The sequence below is a fragment of the Lactuca virosa genome, chromosome 4 (assembly GCF_052849685.1).
Source record: "Lactuca virosa cultivar CGN04683 chromosome 4, Lactuca_virosa_CGN04683_v6, whole genome shotgun sequence".
Taxonomy (NCBI): Eukaryota; Viridiplantae; Streptophyta; class Magnoliopsida; order Asterales; family Asteraceae; genus Lactuca; species Lactuca virosa.
Genome location: NC_136429.1, coordinates 359,452,767 through 359,469,751, shown reverse-complemented (window position 1 = coordinate 359,469,751; position 16,985 = coordinate 359,452,767). Strand labels below are relative to the sequence as shown.

Here is a 16,985-nt window from a genome sequence, read left to right as displayed (position 1 = left end):
CCCTCTCTTTCTCACGTTTTTTATGAAGAAAAGACAAAACCAAGAGTTTAAATTTTATAAACTCAAAGTTTATAAGATATAAACTTTGTCTTTTGCCAAAAGACAAAAGGCTTATTAGGTCCAAAAAGATGTACATGACATATATATTCATACATTATGAAATAATGTGTTACTTGTATTAAAAAAATAATTATTTCCTTGAAATAAATATTTTCCCAATTATTATAAGAGTTTATGAATATTTATTAAAATCAATTTCTAATAAATAGTCAATTGTATCAAGTTGTTGTTAGTGTGACCCTTAGGATCATATGTTATTTAGACAGTGGTGAACGTCTAGCAACATTTCACTGCCCCCAACAACATATGATATAGTGCCATTCCATCAACGTCCAATTCCCCAAAAGCCCCAAAGGCTACAATTGGTGAGTAAGGTAAGTTTATCAGTTACCCTTTGCTACAGACATCATGTTGAATCATGAGATATAGATCGAAGTCAATCTCATATAAGTTTTCAACTTTACATCAGGCCTTAGATGTCTAACTCTCAACAAATAAGAGGAGAAAATCCCATCTTGACTACATACGCCTCTTGCATGGTTTACATCACGCCTGATAATAGCTTTTATAACTGCCTTACAAAAGAACAGATTTTGATTACATCAAAGCATAACGTTCCCCACACTCAAGTCCCAAATATGTATCTCTGGTGTTAAGGATATACATATATTACCTTTTATCAAGTATCATTCATGACAGCGATCCATGAAGTGATCTTGAACGGGTCACTCCAATACTTACTCTCTAGTAAGTATCCATGAAACTGGTTACAACGCTTTGTCAACCATCCTATTTCATATTAGTCTTATTTCATTATTGCTCCCACAATAACAACTGACTATGGAGTTTTTATAGTGAATAAATTCATTCAAGGATTAAACATGTTAATAAAGAACACAACAAATATTTAATAAAAATAGCATATGCCATATATATCATAGTCATTACAATAGATGAAGTTATATAATGTTCCAATATTCAATACTAATACATAGATAAATCCAATCACTAGAATAGTGAAGTCCTATTCCTCGAGCATGTCCTTCAAACTTTGCTTGAGGAAGAGGATTCATGAAAGGGTCTGCCAAATTTTGATCAGTGTGAACTTTGCGAATACTAATTTCACCTTCTTCAACTTTATACCGGATGAAGTTGAATCTGTGACTAATATGCCTGGTCTTCTTGTGTGCTCGAGGTTCTTTTGCCAAAGGAATAACACCCTCATTGTCACAGAAAAAGTATAGGGGGTCCTGAACGGTAGGGACTACCCCTAGATCCTTAATGAATTTTTTCATCCAACCAGCCTCTTGTGCAGCTTCAGAAGCAGCAATGTATTCTGACCTTTTAGTGGATTATGCAACAACACTCTGCTTGGAGCTTTTCCAAGATACCGCACCTCCATTGATAATGAACACATATCCTGATTGTGATTTGCAATCATCTCGATCAGTTGTGAAGGAAGCATCAGTGTAGCACTTTACACTTAAGCTTTCTTCCACGCCTCCATACACAAGGAACAAATCCTTAGTTCTTCGTAAGTACTTTAGGATGTTCTTCACAACTCTCCAATGACTATCCCCAGGATTTTGTTGGAACTTGCTTATCATGCTCATAGCATAAGCAAGATCAGGTCTTGTACAATTCATGGCATACATGATGGATCCAATTGCAGAAGCATATGGAACATCTTTCATCTTGTCTAGCTCAGCCTTTGTTCTAGGACATTGTGATGAACTTAGTACAGTTCCATGTGCCATGGGTATAAATCCTCTCTTAGAGTTTTCCATACTGAACCGCTTCATTACTTTCTCAATATATGTACCTTGGCTTAGACCTATTAATCGTTTTGATCTATCTCTATAGATTTTGATTTCAAGAATGTATTGTGCCTCACATAGGTCCTTCATTGAAAAACACTTTCCAAGCCAAGTCTTTACACCTTGTAAGGTTGGAATGTGATTTCCCATGATCAATATGTTGTCACACCCCCAAACCAGAACGACGGAAACGTTCGGGGGCGGAGGATGTCATGTACAGTATCACAACAATGCATAATAGGCAAACAAGCAACAACATCATCCATTGAATTAATAATATAATTTAATACAAGTGTGTTCTGTATAGTTTATAAGACACCAAAATATGAATCAAAATAAAAGATGAGTCTTGAACGTGCTCCATCTTCTCAAAAGCTGGTCATCGGTACCTGTCTACTGGTGACCTGAGAATACAAGTTATTTTGAAAGCGTAGATCAGCATTAAAGCTGGTGAGTTCATAGTATTTAATGTCATTGTTTGTATAAGTTTGATGAAAAGTGTTTGTAAATGTTTGATGTAAATGTTTGTAAATGTTTTATGTAAATGTTTGTAAACTTCCTAGAAAATCCTATATTTTCTACTAAAGTAGTCTTCTACCAAGACCCAACTGTTCTTTATGTTTGTTCTTTTGTAAAAGTGAGTGTTTTCCCAAAGTATGACTATCATTACCAAAAATATAGTTTTCATTACCGTTTATGTGAGAAGATCACAATGTGAATGAAAGGGGAAAATAAAGATGTACTGTAGTTTTATCTAAGTAACTACCAATGTACTAATTACCTTAACCCTGTTTGTTTAATTAAGGTAAAATGTGATAAGATTGTAACCATACTTGATTGACTAGTATAATACGATGTTCGAGACGTCGAAATGATATGACATTCGTCACCCGTAGACCTGCAGGTCCCACTGTAGCTAGCAGCAAGATTTAGGATGGTCAATCCCGTATAGATCTATATAGAAATTCACGCACTCCCTCCAGGAGACTCTGGGTACAAAACATGACACAGCAGTATATTGCCATGCCATGAAGTAGTGGCTCACATTAATGTTATAGTATTCTTGTATTTGTATAGTATGTTCTCTCTGTCTAGTGTATAGTATGTTCTCTTTGTCTAGTGTATAGTATGTTCTCTTTGTTTCTCATTATAGTAAGTATTGTTTCTCGTTATAGTATGTACTTTTTCTCGTTATAGTATGTTTGAACTGACTCATGTATGAACTGACTCTTGTATGTTTCATTGTTCTAGAAACAGTAAGTAGTGACTTCCTAAACTATACCTATTATAGTTTACTAGTAATATTATTTGTATGACTGAACTTGTTTGAACACCTTTGCTACCCAAAAGTATTGAACTAAACGAAGAACTTTTATATCTATATACATATACATAATATATAGCTAAGATTCAAAGGACATTCGGACAAACAACCGATACCCTAAGTCCACAACCAAACAAGGAACATGAAATGAGGCGAGTTATCAGTCTTAAGCCCTTTCAATCCTACTTATATAACTATATCTATATAGACACGATTTTGACAATATATAATTGTAAAAGAGTTTTGATAAAAGAGTTTATCATATAAAAGAGTTTGTAAAAACAATTTGAAGCAGTTTGTTTGCTAACACAATTTGAAGAATAAGAAATCCACTTGTTTGATAGTTATTAATCACATGTGATTGATATAATAACTATAATGTTTCTACTTGTATTCCCCCCATAAAAGCATTTAAAATCATTTAAAAGATATGGTAAGGGGTATGAACTCACCTGTAGTGAGTTATACGAATGTAAGATCGTTATAGGATGCTAAGTGTCAAGTGAAGCCTCGAGCACAAACGGATCCTATTAAGCATATAAAGACACATATATGAATATAATTAGTGTGTATACAACTAATTATGCAAGGAAAGCACCTTAGGGACTAGGCAACACTTATATTGAAGTGTTACAATCACATACGATTTCATAAAAGGGGTTTAAGGTCACACATGAGTGTGTACGACCAAGGTGTGTACGACCTATGTGTGTACGGCCACATGAGTGCACAGTCATGGAGTGTACGGCCGTACACTCATGGATGAAGTATGCTAAAAGGTTGTTTTATGGCCCTATATAGCATCCACTAAGTGTTTATGATCAAGTATAGGGATATGGGGTGTTTTTGAGGCCAATATATGCTCTAAACAAGGGTTTATGGCTATATGAGGTGTGTACGGCCGTACACCCTTCATGTTTATGCATTTAGATGATGATCCAAGGCTAAAACAAGTGTTTCTCAAGCTTCACTAGCAGATAGGAGAGATAATCACACTTTTGAAGGCTTCTAAGGAGTTCACGGCCCAAGAACAAGTAGGTTTTCTTGGTGTTCTTGGAGAAAACTTGAAGATCTAACCAAAAGAGGTGATTTCACGGATGAAAACATGGATCTTCACTAGTTAAAGCAATGTATCAGCTAACAAATGGGAGAAATACTTACATTTTTTAAGATCAAGATGAAGAACTCGATGATAGTGGAGAGAGAATTTGATTTCTTTGAGTGAGAAGTGTAGAAATGAGGAATAATGAAGGATTATCCTTCATAAAGGCATGAGATAATGGCCACCATGGGTGTACGGCCGTACACCCATGTGTACGGCCGTACACTCCTCATGAAGGAGTGTTTGGCCCGAATGCAATACTATGAACTTTAGTAACTCGTTCCTATACCCTATCCTTGAATGTACAAGACTTATAACACTCAAACAGACTCTAAACAATGCTAAAAGATGGCAGAAACGAGTCTGAGTTTGATTGAATTGAATGACTGTACAAGATAGAAATTTCCGGTTGTCACATCATCACCCCGTTAGAGAGAATTTCGTCCCGAAATTAGAGTTTAAGCAATTAAGTAATTACAAATAACTAAATAAAAAGATGAGGATATTTCAGTTTCGTTTGATCCTCGTGCTCCCAAGTGAATTCAGGTCCTTGCTTAGCATTCCAACGAACCTTCACTATCGGGATACGACTTTGCTTTGTTTGGTTGACCTCTCGGTCCATGATCTCTACTGGTTCTTCGATAAAGTTGAGGCTCTCGTTGATCCCGATCTCGTCGAGTGGGATTAAAAGAGTCTCGTTGGACACACATATTTTCAAGTTCGAGACGTGGAAAGTAGAATATACGTTATTAAGTTCGCGAGGTAGTTTGAGTTTGTAAGCTACAGGGCCGATTCTAGCGATAATCTTGAAAGGCCCTATGTATCTTGGATTTAGCTTTCCACGCTTTCCGAAGCGTATCAAGCCCTTCCAGGGTGAGACCTTCAATAGAACACGGTCGACCACCTGGAATTCCAAAGGTTTCCTTCTCTTGTCTGCGTAGCTTTTCTATCAGTCTCTAGAGGCTTTCAATCGCTCACGAATCTGAACGATCTTCTCTGTCGTTTCCCGAATGATTTCCGGAACTGTGAGACTGTTGTCAGGAACTCGTCCTTTAGCTAACTGAGTGTCACCCACCTCAACCCAGCACAGAGGGGATCTGCACTTTCGGCCATAGAGGGCTTCAAATGGAGCAGCCTTTATGCTCGTGTGATAACTATTATTGTAGGAAAACTCAAAAAGGGGTAAATGAGTATGCCATGCCTTCCCAAAGTCTATCACGCAGGCTCGCAACATATCTTCTAAGGTTGAAATAGTCCTCTCACTTTGTCCGTCGGTTTGCGGATGGTAGGCTGTACTCATGTCCAGCCTAGTTCCTAGGGAACTTTGTAGCGACTGCCAAAACTGTGAAGTGAATCTACTATCTCTATTAGAGATAATGGATATGGGAACACCATGCAGTCGTACGATCTCCCTAATGTATTTTCTAGTTAGTTTCTCCATCTTGTCAGTCTCTTTGATAGGTAGGAAGTGTGCAGACTTTGTTAACCTGTCTACGATCACCCATATGGTATCGACACCACCCGTTGTCTTGGGCAACTTGGTTACGAACTCCATTGTGATCCGCTCCCACTTCCATTCAGGTATCTCCGGTTTCTGAAGTAAACCTGATGGTTTCTGGTATTCGAACGTAACCTTGGCGCATGTAAGGCACTTGCTCACGAAGGTAGCAATCTCTCCTTTCATGTTAGGCCACTAGAATAGCTTTTTATGATCCAGATACATCTTATCTGAACCTGGGTGGACGGAATATCGAGTATTGTGCACCTCAGTCATGACCAAGTCTCTGAAACCACCATGTTTCGGTGTCCAGATCCGATCCATAAGATATAAGGCTCCGCCACCCTTGACTTCCAAGTTTTTATCCATCCCTCTCAAGGATTCACCCGCCACATTTTCAGGTTTCAAGGCTTCGAGCTGAGCCTCCTTAATTTGTGTGGACAAGTGTGAATGGATAGTCATAGTGAACGATTTGCCTCTACGTCCAGAGTATTCTTTCCGACTTAGGGCGTCAGCTACTACGCTGTCCTTGCCAGGATGATAACGAATTTCGTATTCGTAGTCACTGAGTAGCTCGACCCACCGTCGTTGTCTCATGTTGAGCTCCTTCTGGTTGAATATGCGTTGAAGGCTTTTGTGGTCTGTAAAGATAGTGCTTCTCGTACCATACAGATAGTGTCTCCAGATCTTCAGAGCAAATACCACTGCTCCTAACTCAAGATCATGTATGGTGTAGTTGACCTCGTGTGTCTTTAGCTGTCTTGAGGCATAGGCGATGACCTTACCTCATTGCATGAGAACACAGCCAAGCCCTTGGTTGGATGCATCGCAATAAACTACGACGTCTTCTATCCCTTCTGGGAGGGATAGTATCCGTGCGGTACATAAGGCTCGCTTTAGCGTTTGGAACGCTTTTTCTTGCTTCTCTTCCCAATCAAAGGCCACGCCCTTTTGGGTCAATGTTGTAAGTTGTTTAGCAATCCGAGAGAAGTTCTGAATGAACCTGCAATAGTAGCCAGCGAGGCCTAGAAATTGATGAATTTCTGTAGCCGTCATCGGTGCTGACCAGTTCTCAATGACTTTGATTTTGGAAGGGTCCACGTGAATTCCCTCTTCGCTAACCACGTGACCCAAGAATCCGACTCTTCGAATCCAGAATTCGCATTTAGAGAACTTCGCATAAAGCTTCTCTGATCGTAGTGTTTCTAAGACCTGACGTAGATGTTGACTATGCTCCTCCTTACTACGAGAGTAGATAAGTATGTCATCGATGAATACAATGACGAACTGATCCAAGTAAGGATGGCACACCCTATTCATTAAGTCTACGAGAGTAGATAAGTATGTCATCGGAAGGCTGTCTTCGGAACATCCTCCTCTAGCACTCGTAAATGGTGATACCCGGATCTCATATCTATCTTTGAAAAGTAATTCTCCTCTTGAACTTGGTCGAACAAATCGTCTATGTGAGGCAGAGGGTAACGATTATTGACGGTCAGTTTGTTCATTTACCGGTAGTCGATGCACATACGGAACGATTCGTCTTTCTTCTTGACGAAGCCACTGGTATTTTCTCAAGCCATTGCTTAAGACCACAATCAGTTTTACCACAAACTTGGTCAAATTTTGCCTTATGAGCATCAACAAGTTGTTTGTTGTTTGGAATTGCGGGGTTGAAGAAAAATCGATGAATCTCCTTGTTGAGTTGTAGGATTTCGGGACCGTGAAAGTTTGAGGATAGTGACCTACGGAGATTGTTGATTGTTGACTGTAGAACAGAGATTGCGGATTCATACGTATTGTGCGTTTCTTCAACAACTTTCCGAGACTATGCAGACTGATCCTTGATGATGGTCTGAAGATCCGATTTGATGGAGGATACTTCAGAGATGAGTTTTTCAGCAATGGAGATGAAATGTTGATGATCAGCTTTGCGGGTATTGTCTAGGGCTCGGATCCCCATTTCCACTTTAAGGAAGATGCGTTCTGCAGCAAGACGTTCTCTGGTTTCCAGTCTTTCGATGCGGTTGATGAGAGATTGTGGACTAGGCAAGTCCTCAGATTGTGGTTGGGAGGATTTGACAGCAGCGAGAATCTGATCTACTTTATTTTGTAGTGACAAAAATTCTTTACGAGAGACAGCTTGCTTCTTTTTCTTCTTTTTGCTCTTGGGCTTGGAAATGGAATGTTGAAATCCGCTTGACTCTTCCTCTTCATCAAAAATCATCATGACATCATCATATGGGTCCGGTTGATTGACCTCATTTAAATCGACGTCATCGAAGCCAAAGGTTGGAGCTGAACTGACTTCGATGGCAGTTCCATCCTCTTAAGAGTTGTTATCAGCAGTGGTTGGAGGGGGCTTGGATGTACCTGCACCAACTGGATTGGCCTGAGCTTTGTGGATAGTATCAGCCATTTCTTCCATCCAGTCCTGGACCTTTAGAATTGTAGCAATGGTGTTGGCATTGTTGATGGCATCGACCCAGTATTTGGCTACGGTTTGAATTTCCTACTGCTTCTGTTGAAGTTACTTAATCTGTTGATCCTTTCTGGCTTGAAATGCCCTACGGAAAGCAGCATACTTCTGAACATTGGATTCGGAGACTGGATTGTAATGTCTCCAAAATCATTAGATTTATCGCCATCAAATCCTTGAAAACGCACCGAGGTGTCCCTCGGGTTCATAGATCCTTGCACGTTTGTGCTCACTATGCCTAAACCACCTGAAAAAAGATGTAATAAGAGTAGCATTTCCGGAGTGTCCTTGGTCTCCTTGACCCGTGGTCAAGTGTGGCCTCGACTCCGTTCTCGCATGAGCTAGAGAATCGCCCTGCGGTTGAATATGTGTATTAAGTGTTTGGATTACAGAGTCTAAGATGGAGTGCAACTCCGATTCTTGAAAGAAGTGAAGTCTGGAAGCCCTGGAGACCTTAGGGCGAGAGGAACCAATTAGATCCTCTTAGGATCTAGTTGGGGATGAGTCTCCACGTTGAGATGAAACGAGCACACTTGTTGTGTTCGAGGAGCTAGAGAGGGTAGTAGCGAATGGGTCTGCAGGGACCCCAAGGACTACCAGAGTCTTTTGAGAGACTTCGGTATTGGTCCGGTCACACATTTGGCTAGTGGATTTGGTTTTCCTTTTCTTGAGAATGGCAATAGGAGGGGAGTCGGGATCAGAATCGTCGGAAGATTGATTGGATTGAGAGTTAGTTTCTGATGATACAACTTGTTGGATTTTACGTTTTTTTGAGGGTTCTGTTTCCTTGGGAGCTTTGGCTTTCTTGGACGCTTTGTGTTTCCTACGGGTTTTACCCGTTGAAAGTGTTCTTCCTTTGCTGCGGGGGCCTTTCTTGGGAGAAACTAGCTGTTTGCGCCTTGAAGCATTGGATAGAGTAGTAGAAGATGGGACTGCGGATCGCTCTTGTTGATTGGATGCGGTTGAGGTTAATATGTTTTGACTTGGGAGAGGCGGGGTAGAAAGTTATGGGTCAATATCTTCCGTAGCCTCGATGTGGTCCGTGACAATTTGGCTCTCAAGTCCCACCGTAGTCAGAATGTGGATGGGTAAACGTCTGATTGGTCCAAAAATGGACTGATCTTTAGAAGGATTGTACCTTTTGAGATCGCGGGTGATGAAGAAGTTGATGTCGTTGCCCATACTAATCTTGGCATCTGAATACAGGTCTAAATGAAGAGAGCCCAAACCCTTGAAAAGGTGAGCTCCATATGGTTTTCTCTTTGACTTTCCTTAGGGATATACTGAAGGAAATCATACCAAAGAATCTGACCGTAGTTAACATCGTGTCCAGTGAAGATGCTCCATACGAGCTCAAGAAGTTTGAGGCCCATGTTGTTTGTGCCTCCGGTTCGTCCAGACAAACTGCGAATCACAAAATGGCACACAAATTGCCATACCGCAGGCAGTTGATTCTTCTTGAATTCTCCAATACCCTTGATCTGCTTCTGGTATCCCACTTGATACAGGGTGGAGGTGATGTCTGTGATACTAGGTGAGAAGAACTTCGTCGAGGGATGAACCAGTAAGTTGATTGAAGCAAGAAACTTGTCTTTGGTCAGGATGACCAAAGAATCATCTACTAAGTTTAGATTAACTTCTTGCAGATTGTTGAGGGGATGATGTGCAGAAAAGGCACACTTGAACAATGTGGTGATGGGAACCACATCAGTGAAAGCGTCGAAAGGTCCAGACAGAGGATGATTGGAGATGAACTTGATCATAAGGCAAATCGAGTCATTGTATGAAGAATGATAATCAAAGATTGCCCTAAAATTGCTAGAAGCAATGGTAGGCGATTGGTTCCAAGTAGCAGAATCGGAACCAGTGGGTTGAACAGAGGTTGAGGCTTTTGATTGTTTCTTGGAGATTCCTGATTTCACCATTGAGTTGCAAGGGGGAAGAAGATGAAGTTGCTCGCCTTGAGGGATCAGAGAGCGTAAAGCTTTCTTGGAAAAGAAAAAGGTTTTTATAGTGGTGGATTCCAAAAGTTATTGTTTTTACCCTAAAAGGTGATTAAGGGTAAAAAAAATTATTAAAAAAAACATTATCAACCACAAATTCGAAAGGTTAAGGTTATTGTTTTACCCTAAAAGGTGATTAAGGTTATTGTTTTTACCCTAAAAGGAGAATTTAATCAAGTGTCAGGCTCAACAACCCATGTCTGCTGAACGTGTGGTGAGGGGTGAAAAATCCATTGAATAAAGGTGGAATTTGTAACGGATTTGACGTTTTGGAGTAAGTGGAAAAGACAGTTTAAGCAAAAGATTATCTAAAAGGATTTCTTTTATTGGAAACAGATTTATTTTGGCATCACACCTAAAAGAGGTCTGACAGAAGGTTTATTTGAAAAGAGAAACTGAAACGATCATATGCGACAAAGGGAATATTTTTTAGAATGTTTTACTTATTTTAATGAAGGGTCATCAAATAGCACACAATGTTTCACGAGGTTATGAAGCAGTTGAAAGTTCAATCACTAAGATTGCAGTTTGAAACTTCATTGGGGATTGAGACCTCATTGCGCATGAAGACTTCATTGCGGATGAGTGGTTAGACAACTACAGTAGGAGGAACTGAGAAGAACACTTGAACACAATCTGAAATAACAATCAATAAGGACCCTTGAAATATAAGTATGATATATAGATGCGGTATATACTGTATATTACGGTACAAAAGATGCACTACAGTATACAAGATATGCGATAACTATGTAAGATAGATATATTTAGTTAGGATCGCAATGGTGACCAAGAGTGGTCTGGGGTACCTATCAATTCATGAAGAATTGGGGATCCGTAATCATCATTCCTAACATTTGTAAGAAACTGTTGAGTTTTGTAGAGTCAAGTGCCTTTGTGAATACATCAGCAATCTCTTCATGAGTATGGACATAAATTAGTTCAATGTTACCATTCAGGATGTGGTCTTTAATGAAGTGATATCGTAGCTCTATATGCTTTGTTTTGGAGTGATGTATACGATTATGAGAAATCGCTATGACACTCTCTGAGTCACAGTAAATCGGTATCCGTAGCATCATGTATCTGTAGTCCATAAGCTGCGTTTTCATCCACAAGACTTGTGAGCAACAACTGGCTGCTGCCACATATTCAGCTTCTGTGGTAGACAGTGAGACACAACTTTGTTTCCTTGATGACCAGCTAACGTGTCTTCCACCGAGAAATTGACATCCACCGGAAGTGCTTTTTCTGTCCAATCTACATCCAGCATGATCCACATCAGTAAATGCTTGTAGGCTGAAGTCGTTCCCTGCGGGATACTACATGCCTAGAGATTTGCTGCCTTTTAAGTATCTAAGAATCTGCTTGGCTGCGGTCATGTGAGATACTTTGGGATCGGCATGGTATCTTGCGCATACTCCTGTTGCAAAGACAATGTCTGGCCGGCTTGCGGTGAGGTACATTAATGAACCAATTATTCATGTATACGTTTTGTGATCTACTTATTCGCCGGAAGGATTAGCAGATATCTTATATCCGAAGGCCATGGGGACCTTGGCTGAAGAACAGTTGTCCATTGAGTATTTCTTCAGTAGTTCAGATGTGCATTTCTCCTGATGGATGAATATCCCTTGAGGGACTTGTTTCACTTGAAGTCCTAAAAAGAAATTAATCTCTCTATTCATGCTCATTTGGAACTTGTTGGTCATGAGCTTAGCAAATTCATCCACCATCCTCTGATCAGTCGATCCGAAGATGATATCATCCACATATATTTGTACAAGCATAAGGTGATTACCATTTGCCTTTCTAAATAATGTGGGATCAATCACTCCTCTTTTGTATCTGGACGAGACAAGAAATTCAGAGAGAGTCTCGTACCATGCTCTTGGTGCTTGTTTTAGACCGTAGACTGCTTTTCGAGCTTGTAGCAGTAATCTGGGAATTCAAGAAATTCGAAGCCCGGAGGTTGCTGAAGATAAACCTCCTCTTTCAATCCACCATTTAGGAAGGCACTTTTTACATCCATTTGATGTACCTTGATGTTCTTGTGAGCAGCATACGCTAAGAAGATGCGTATGGCTTCCATTCTGGCTACTGGGGCGTATGTTTCATCATAATCAACACCTTCAAGTTGACAATACCCCTTAGCTACTAGTCTTGCTTTTTTTTTCGAACTACCGCACTGGATTCATCCAATTTGTTCTTGTACACCCATCTGGTACCAACAATAGTGTGACCTTTTGGCTTCGGAACGAGTTGCCACACTTTGTTTCTTTTAAACTCTTCCAGTTCTTCTTGCATTGCTGCTATCCAATCAGGCTCCATTAATGCTTCTTTGATGGTCCTGGGTTCGACCGAAGACATGAACGTTGCATAGTGATAGTGATCAGATAAGTCTTGTGAAGATCGAGTTTGGATGCCTGCTGATGGGTTTCTGATGATTTGACCTGGTAGGTGGTCCTTCGTCCATACATGTAGACGGGGTTGAAGGTGCTCAGCGGCTGCGGTGGAAGGAATATATACAACAACTGAAGATTCTGCGGTTAGGGACGGCAGTTCCCCCTGGACATGTGAGCAGCCCGCTGAAGTGTCTTGAATAGGAAAGGTGGGATCAGAGTTTTCTTGGGCAGATGGTGAAGGTTCCCCCTGGATTGCGGACGGGAGTTCCTATTGAACCTGAGAAGCTTCCCCCTGGATTGTTGGAAGTGTGATAATTATCGAGTCTGTTCTTGTGTCAATGTTGTCTATATCTTCATCATCCGAGTCAGAAGAGACATTCGATGGTAAGGATTCTCTGCGGATAGGAACTGGAGCTGCATCATCAAGTACTGGAACCTCGATGGTTGTCACTTGATCCGGAGTGGAACTTTCCCCCTCAACCAGTGAGGTGGAAGTATTGAGTGATACTACATCTGATAGAGATGGACCAGATACGTCAGCATGCTGTTGTTGAGCTTCCGGGGACAGAAGGACTTCGGACAACTTGGCTGTTTCTACGGGGTCGAAGAGGTCGTCATAGTTTACTTCAACTATGTTTAGTGGACCTAAAAAGGCAGGAATACCACTTTCTAGGACTGCTTTGGTTTCAGTTGATGAAGCGGTGTTGCAGACGTAATAGTCATCGAAGTTGACATCGAAGCTTTCAACTATTAGCCTTGTGCGTCTAATGAGAACCCTATAAGCAACTTTGTTTGTTGAGTAGCCAAGAAAGAGGCCTTCATCAGACTTCGGTGCGAACTTGTTAAGATGATCTCTGTTGTTGATCACAAAACATCTACACCCAAAGATATGGAAGAATCAGACATTTGGTTTGCGGTTGATAAGGCCCTCATAAGGATTTTTACCGAGACGCTTGCAGGTGATGCTTCGGTTTTGAACAAAGCAAGCTGTGGCCACTGCTTCGGCCTAAAAGTAGAGAGGAAGATGTGCGAAGTTAAGCATAGATCTGGGTGCTTCTACCAGAGTTCGGTTTCTTCGCTCTACTACTCGATTTAAGAAATTGTAGGGAGTTGAGAAATTGTGAGTGATACCCTCTGAAACCAAGAAACTGTTTAAGAGATGGTTGGTAAACTCGGTTCCATTATCACTTCGGATGCGGCATACTGGTAATTTGATCTGAACTTCAATTTGTTTGATAAAATTGATCAGTATCTGTGGAGTTTCGGATTTGAGTCTTAAGAAAAAGACCCAGGTGAAACGAGTGAATTCATCAACTATAACCAGTATGTATTTCTTGTGATGAAGACTGGCTACGGTAGATGGACCGCAGAGATCAATGTGCAGGAGTTCCAGTGGTTCAAAAATTGAGGAATCAATTACCATTGGGTGACTTGCTTTGGATTGCTTGCCACATTCACATACAGGACAGAGTGTATCATTGCTGAACTTGAGAATTGGAAGACCTCGGACAAGTTCTCCGGTGACCAGATTGTTGATGTATCTGAAGTTAAGATGAGCTAGCTTGCGGTGCCATAGCCAGCTGACTTCAGATACTGCTTTGGATAGAAATCATAGCTGCGGTTTCCCAATGAGCAGAGAGACGTCCAGAGGATACATGGTTCCTTCGGACTTGGATTTGATCAAACAAGTGCTTCTATCGCTGGTCATAACATAGCAGTATTCATTGTCAAATTCAACCCTGTGGCCTGCTTTACATAGTTGGCCTATACTGCTGAGATTGTGTTTAAGGCTTTCTACATAAGCAACCTTTTGAATAGAGAAGTTTCCCGTAGTAAGAACACCATAACCTCAGATTATCCCATTCGCATTGTTTCCGAATGTGATGTTTCCACCGTTGCAAATTGGCCTAAAATCCCGAAGGTATTCCAACCTTCCGGTCATGTACAAGGAGCAGGCACTATCGACTAACCATTCATCTTCTTGTTCCTCCTTGTACAAAGCCTGAGAATTACACGGTTAGTTTAGGCAACCAAACTAGTTTGGATCCTGGAACAAAAGATGAATTTCTGATTGATGCATGAACCGAGGTTGCAGGGACAGGTTTCGTGTCAACGTTTAGGCCTAGTCCTCGGTGTTTGTGAGTTTTTGGACTGGTGCGAGATTTAGAAAAGTTACGAGGTTTTTGAAAAGAACCAGATTTGACATGAGATGAACCTTTTTGACAACTACATTGACATGCATAAATTTTGTCATTTACCCTGACAATTTATTTGGTCAGCGGTCTAAATGACGAGGTAGGCTTGTGACCAGTCCGAGAGTGGTGAGATCTGACAGTAGTGGTGTTGGTATTTGAAAAAGTACGTTTTGCAGAAGTGAAAGTATGGAAGGATTTCTTGGAGAGTGATTTCTGAAAACTTTGATGTGATTTTAAAAGTGTTGGAGTTGGTAAAATCCCCTTCCATTTTGGGTCATCTAAGGAATAGATTTGAAAACCATTGCTTCGAAAACGCTGTACTGTAATAACCCGAAATTTCTATTATGTACAACCACTCACTTCAATAGAAGTCGGAACTGTTTCTGCTAACTTTCAAGCTTTTTGGAGTCAGTTTGAGTATTTTAAAGTTAGCACTTTAGGAGATAACAGGAGAGAGGATGCCCTAGGGTTTATTGTGCAGCAATAATGTCCCAAAACTCCAAGAGTTTGGAGTTTACGGCCTAAACAAAGGTGTTTACGGCCGTAAACCCTAAAAGGGGGTACAAATATGACACTTAGTCATTATTTACCACTTTTCACATTTTCAAGATCCAAAACCCATTTCTCTCTCAAGTATCATCCGACTTTTCTTCAAGATCTTCAACTTGGTAAGTGTTTCTATCCCTAAAAAGTTGATATCTTAATTAATCTAGTGATCTTACATGATTCCATCCGTGAAATCATTCCAAAAGTGTAGATCTTCAAGTTTCACCAAGAACACACACTAGTGTTCTTGGACATTTAGCACCTTTTCAAGCTTCTACCTAGTAAGTACTTCTATCCTAGTGTATTATAAGACTTGTTACACTTCCAATCATCTAGGAAACACAAGGAATCAAAGGATCAAAGGTGTTTACGGTCCAAGAACACCTTGGACCGTAAACCCTAACAAAAGGGGCCAAAGTGGCCCTAGTCCCTTACCACGCCTTGGAAACTAGCCTAGACCCCTTCCTTGATGTGCTTAGTACTTGAAAACATCAAAAACACCATAAACCATTTGGGTTTACGGCCGTAAACCCAAGGAGAAGTGGTCCAAGGACCGTAAACTCCATTTAGGAGTGAATTGATGCCACAAACACTTCCTAAGGCTTATACATGAAGTAAGATGCTTCCTTAGGACTTGAAAAGCTTCAAATCGCAAAATGGTATAAGTATCATGAGTTTACGGCCCTAAACTCATGGGTTTACGACCGTAAACTCAAGGGGTGATGGTCACAAAACCGTAAACTCCAATAAAGGGTCCCATTGAACCCTAAACTCAATAGCCAAGTCCTACCACCCTTAGATGCAATCCTTAGGACTTATAGCACTTAAATCAAGTGTTTTACATGTCTTAGGATGTCTGAACTTGGTTAATTAGTTGTTTTATAACTAATTGGATACATATATGTTTCATTATATGTTAACTAGGATCCTTGTGTGTGCTCAAGTCTTCACTCGACACTTAGCATCCTATATCTATCCGTTCATCCAAACCACTCACTACAGGTGACTTCATACCCCTTAATTAACCTTTTAAATGTTTTTAAATGCTTTTATAGGGGGATACAAGTTGATCTATTACTGTTATTATATCAATCACGTGTGATTAATAACTACCAAACAAGTGGATTTCTTACTTTTCAAACTGTTTTACCAAACTGTTTTACTTCAAACTGTTTTGCCAAACTGTTTTACATGTCAAATACTTTTACTTAAACCCTTTTACACTTATACCCTGTTAAATGTATATCTTTATAGATATAGTTATATAAGTAGGACTGAAAGGACTTAGAACTGATAACTCACCTTACCTCCTGTTCCTCGTTGGGTTGTGGACTTAGGGTATCGGTTATTTGTCTGAAGGTCGTTTAAATCCTAGTTATATATTATGTATATGTATATAGATATAAAGGTTCCTTATTTCTTTCAGTTCAATACTTTTGGGTAGCAAGGGTATACGCACATGCTCATACAGTTAATCATATTACTAGTAAGCTATTATAGGTGTAGTTTAGGGAGTTACTAATACTATTACTAGATCAATGAATCATACAATGAGT

The 16,985-nt window shown here is 40.2% G+C and overlaps 1 pseudogene; it reads right to left on the bottom strand.

The window, feature by feature from the left end:
- Positions 1–1,412: 1,412 nt before the first annotated feature.
- Positions 1,413–1,817, bottom strand: LOC145106277 (secreted RxLR effector protein 161 pseudogene; annotated as a pseudogene).
- Positions 1,818–16,985: the final 15,168 nt, after the last annotated feature.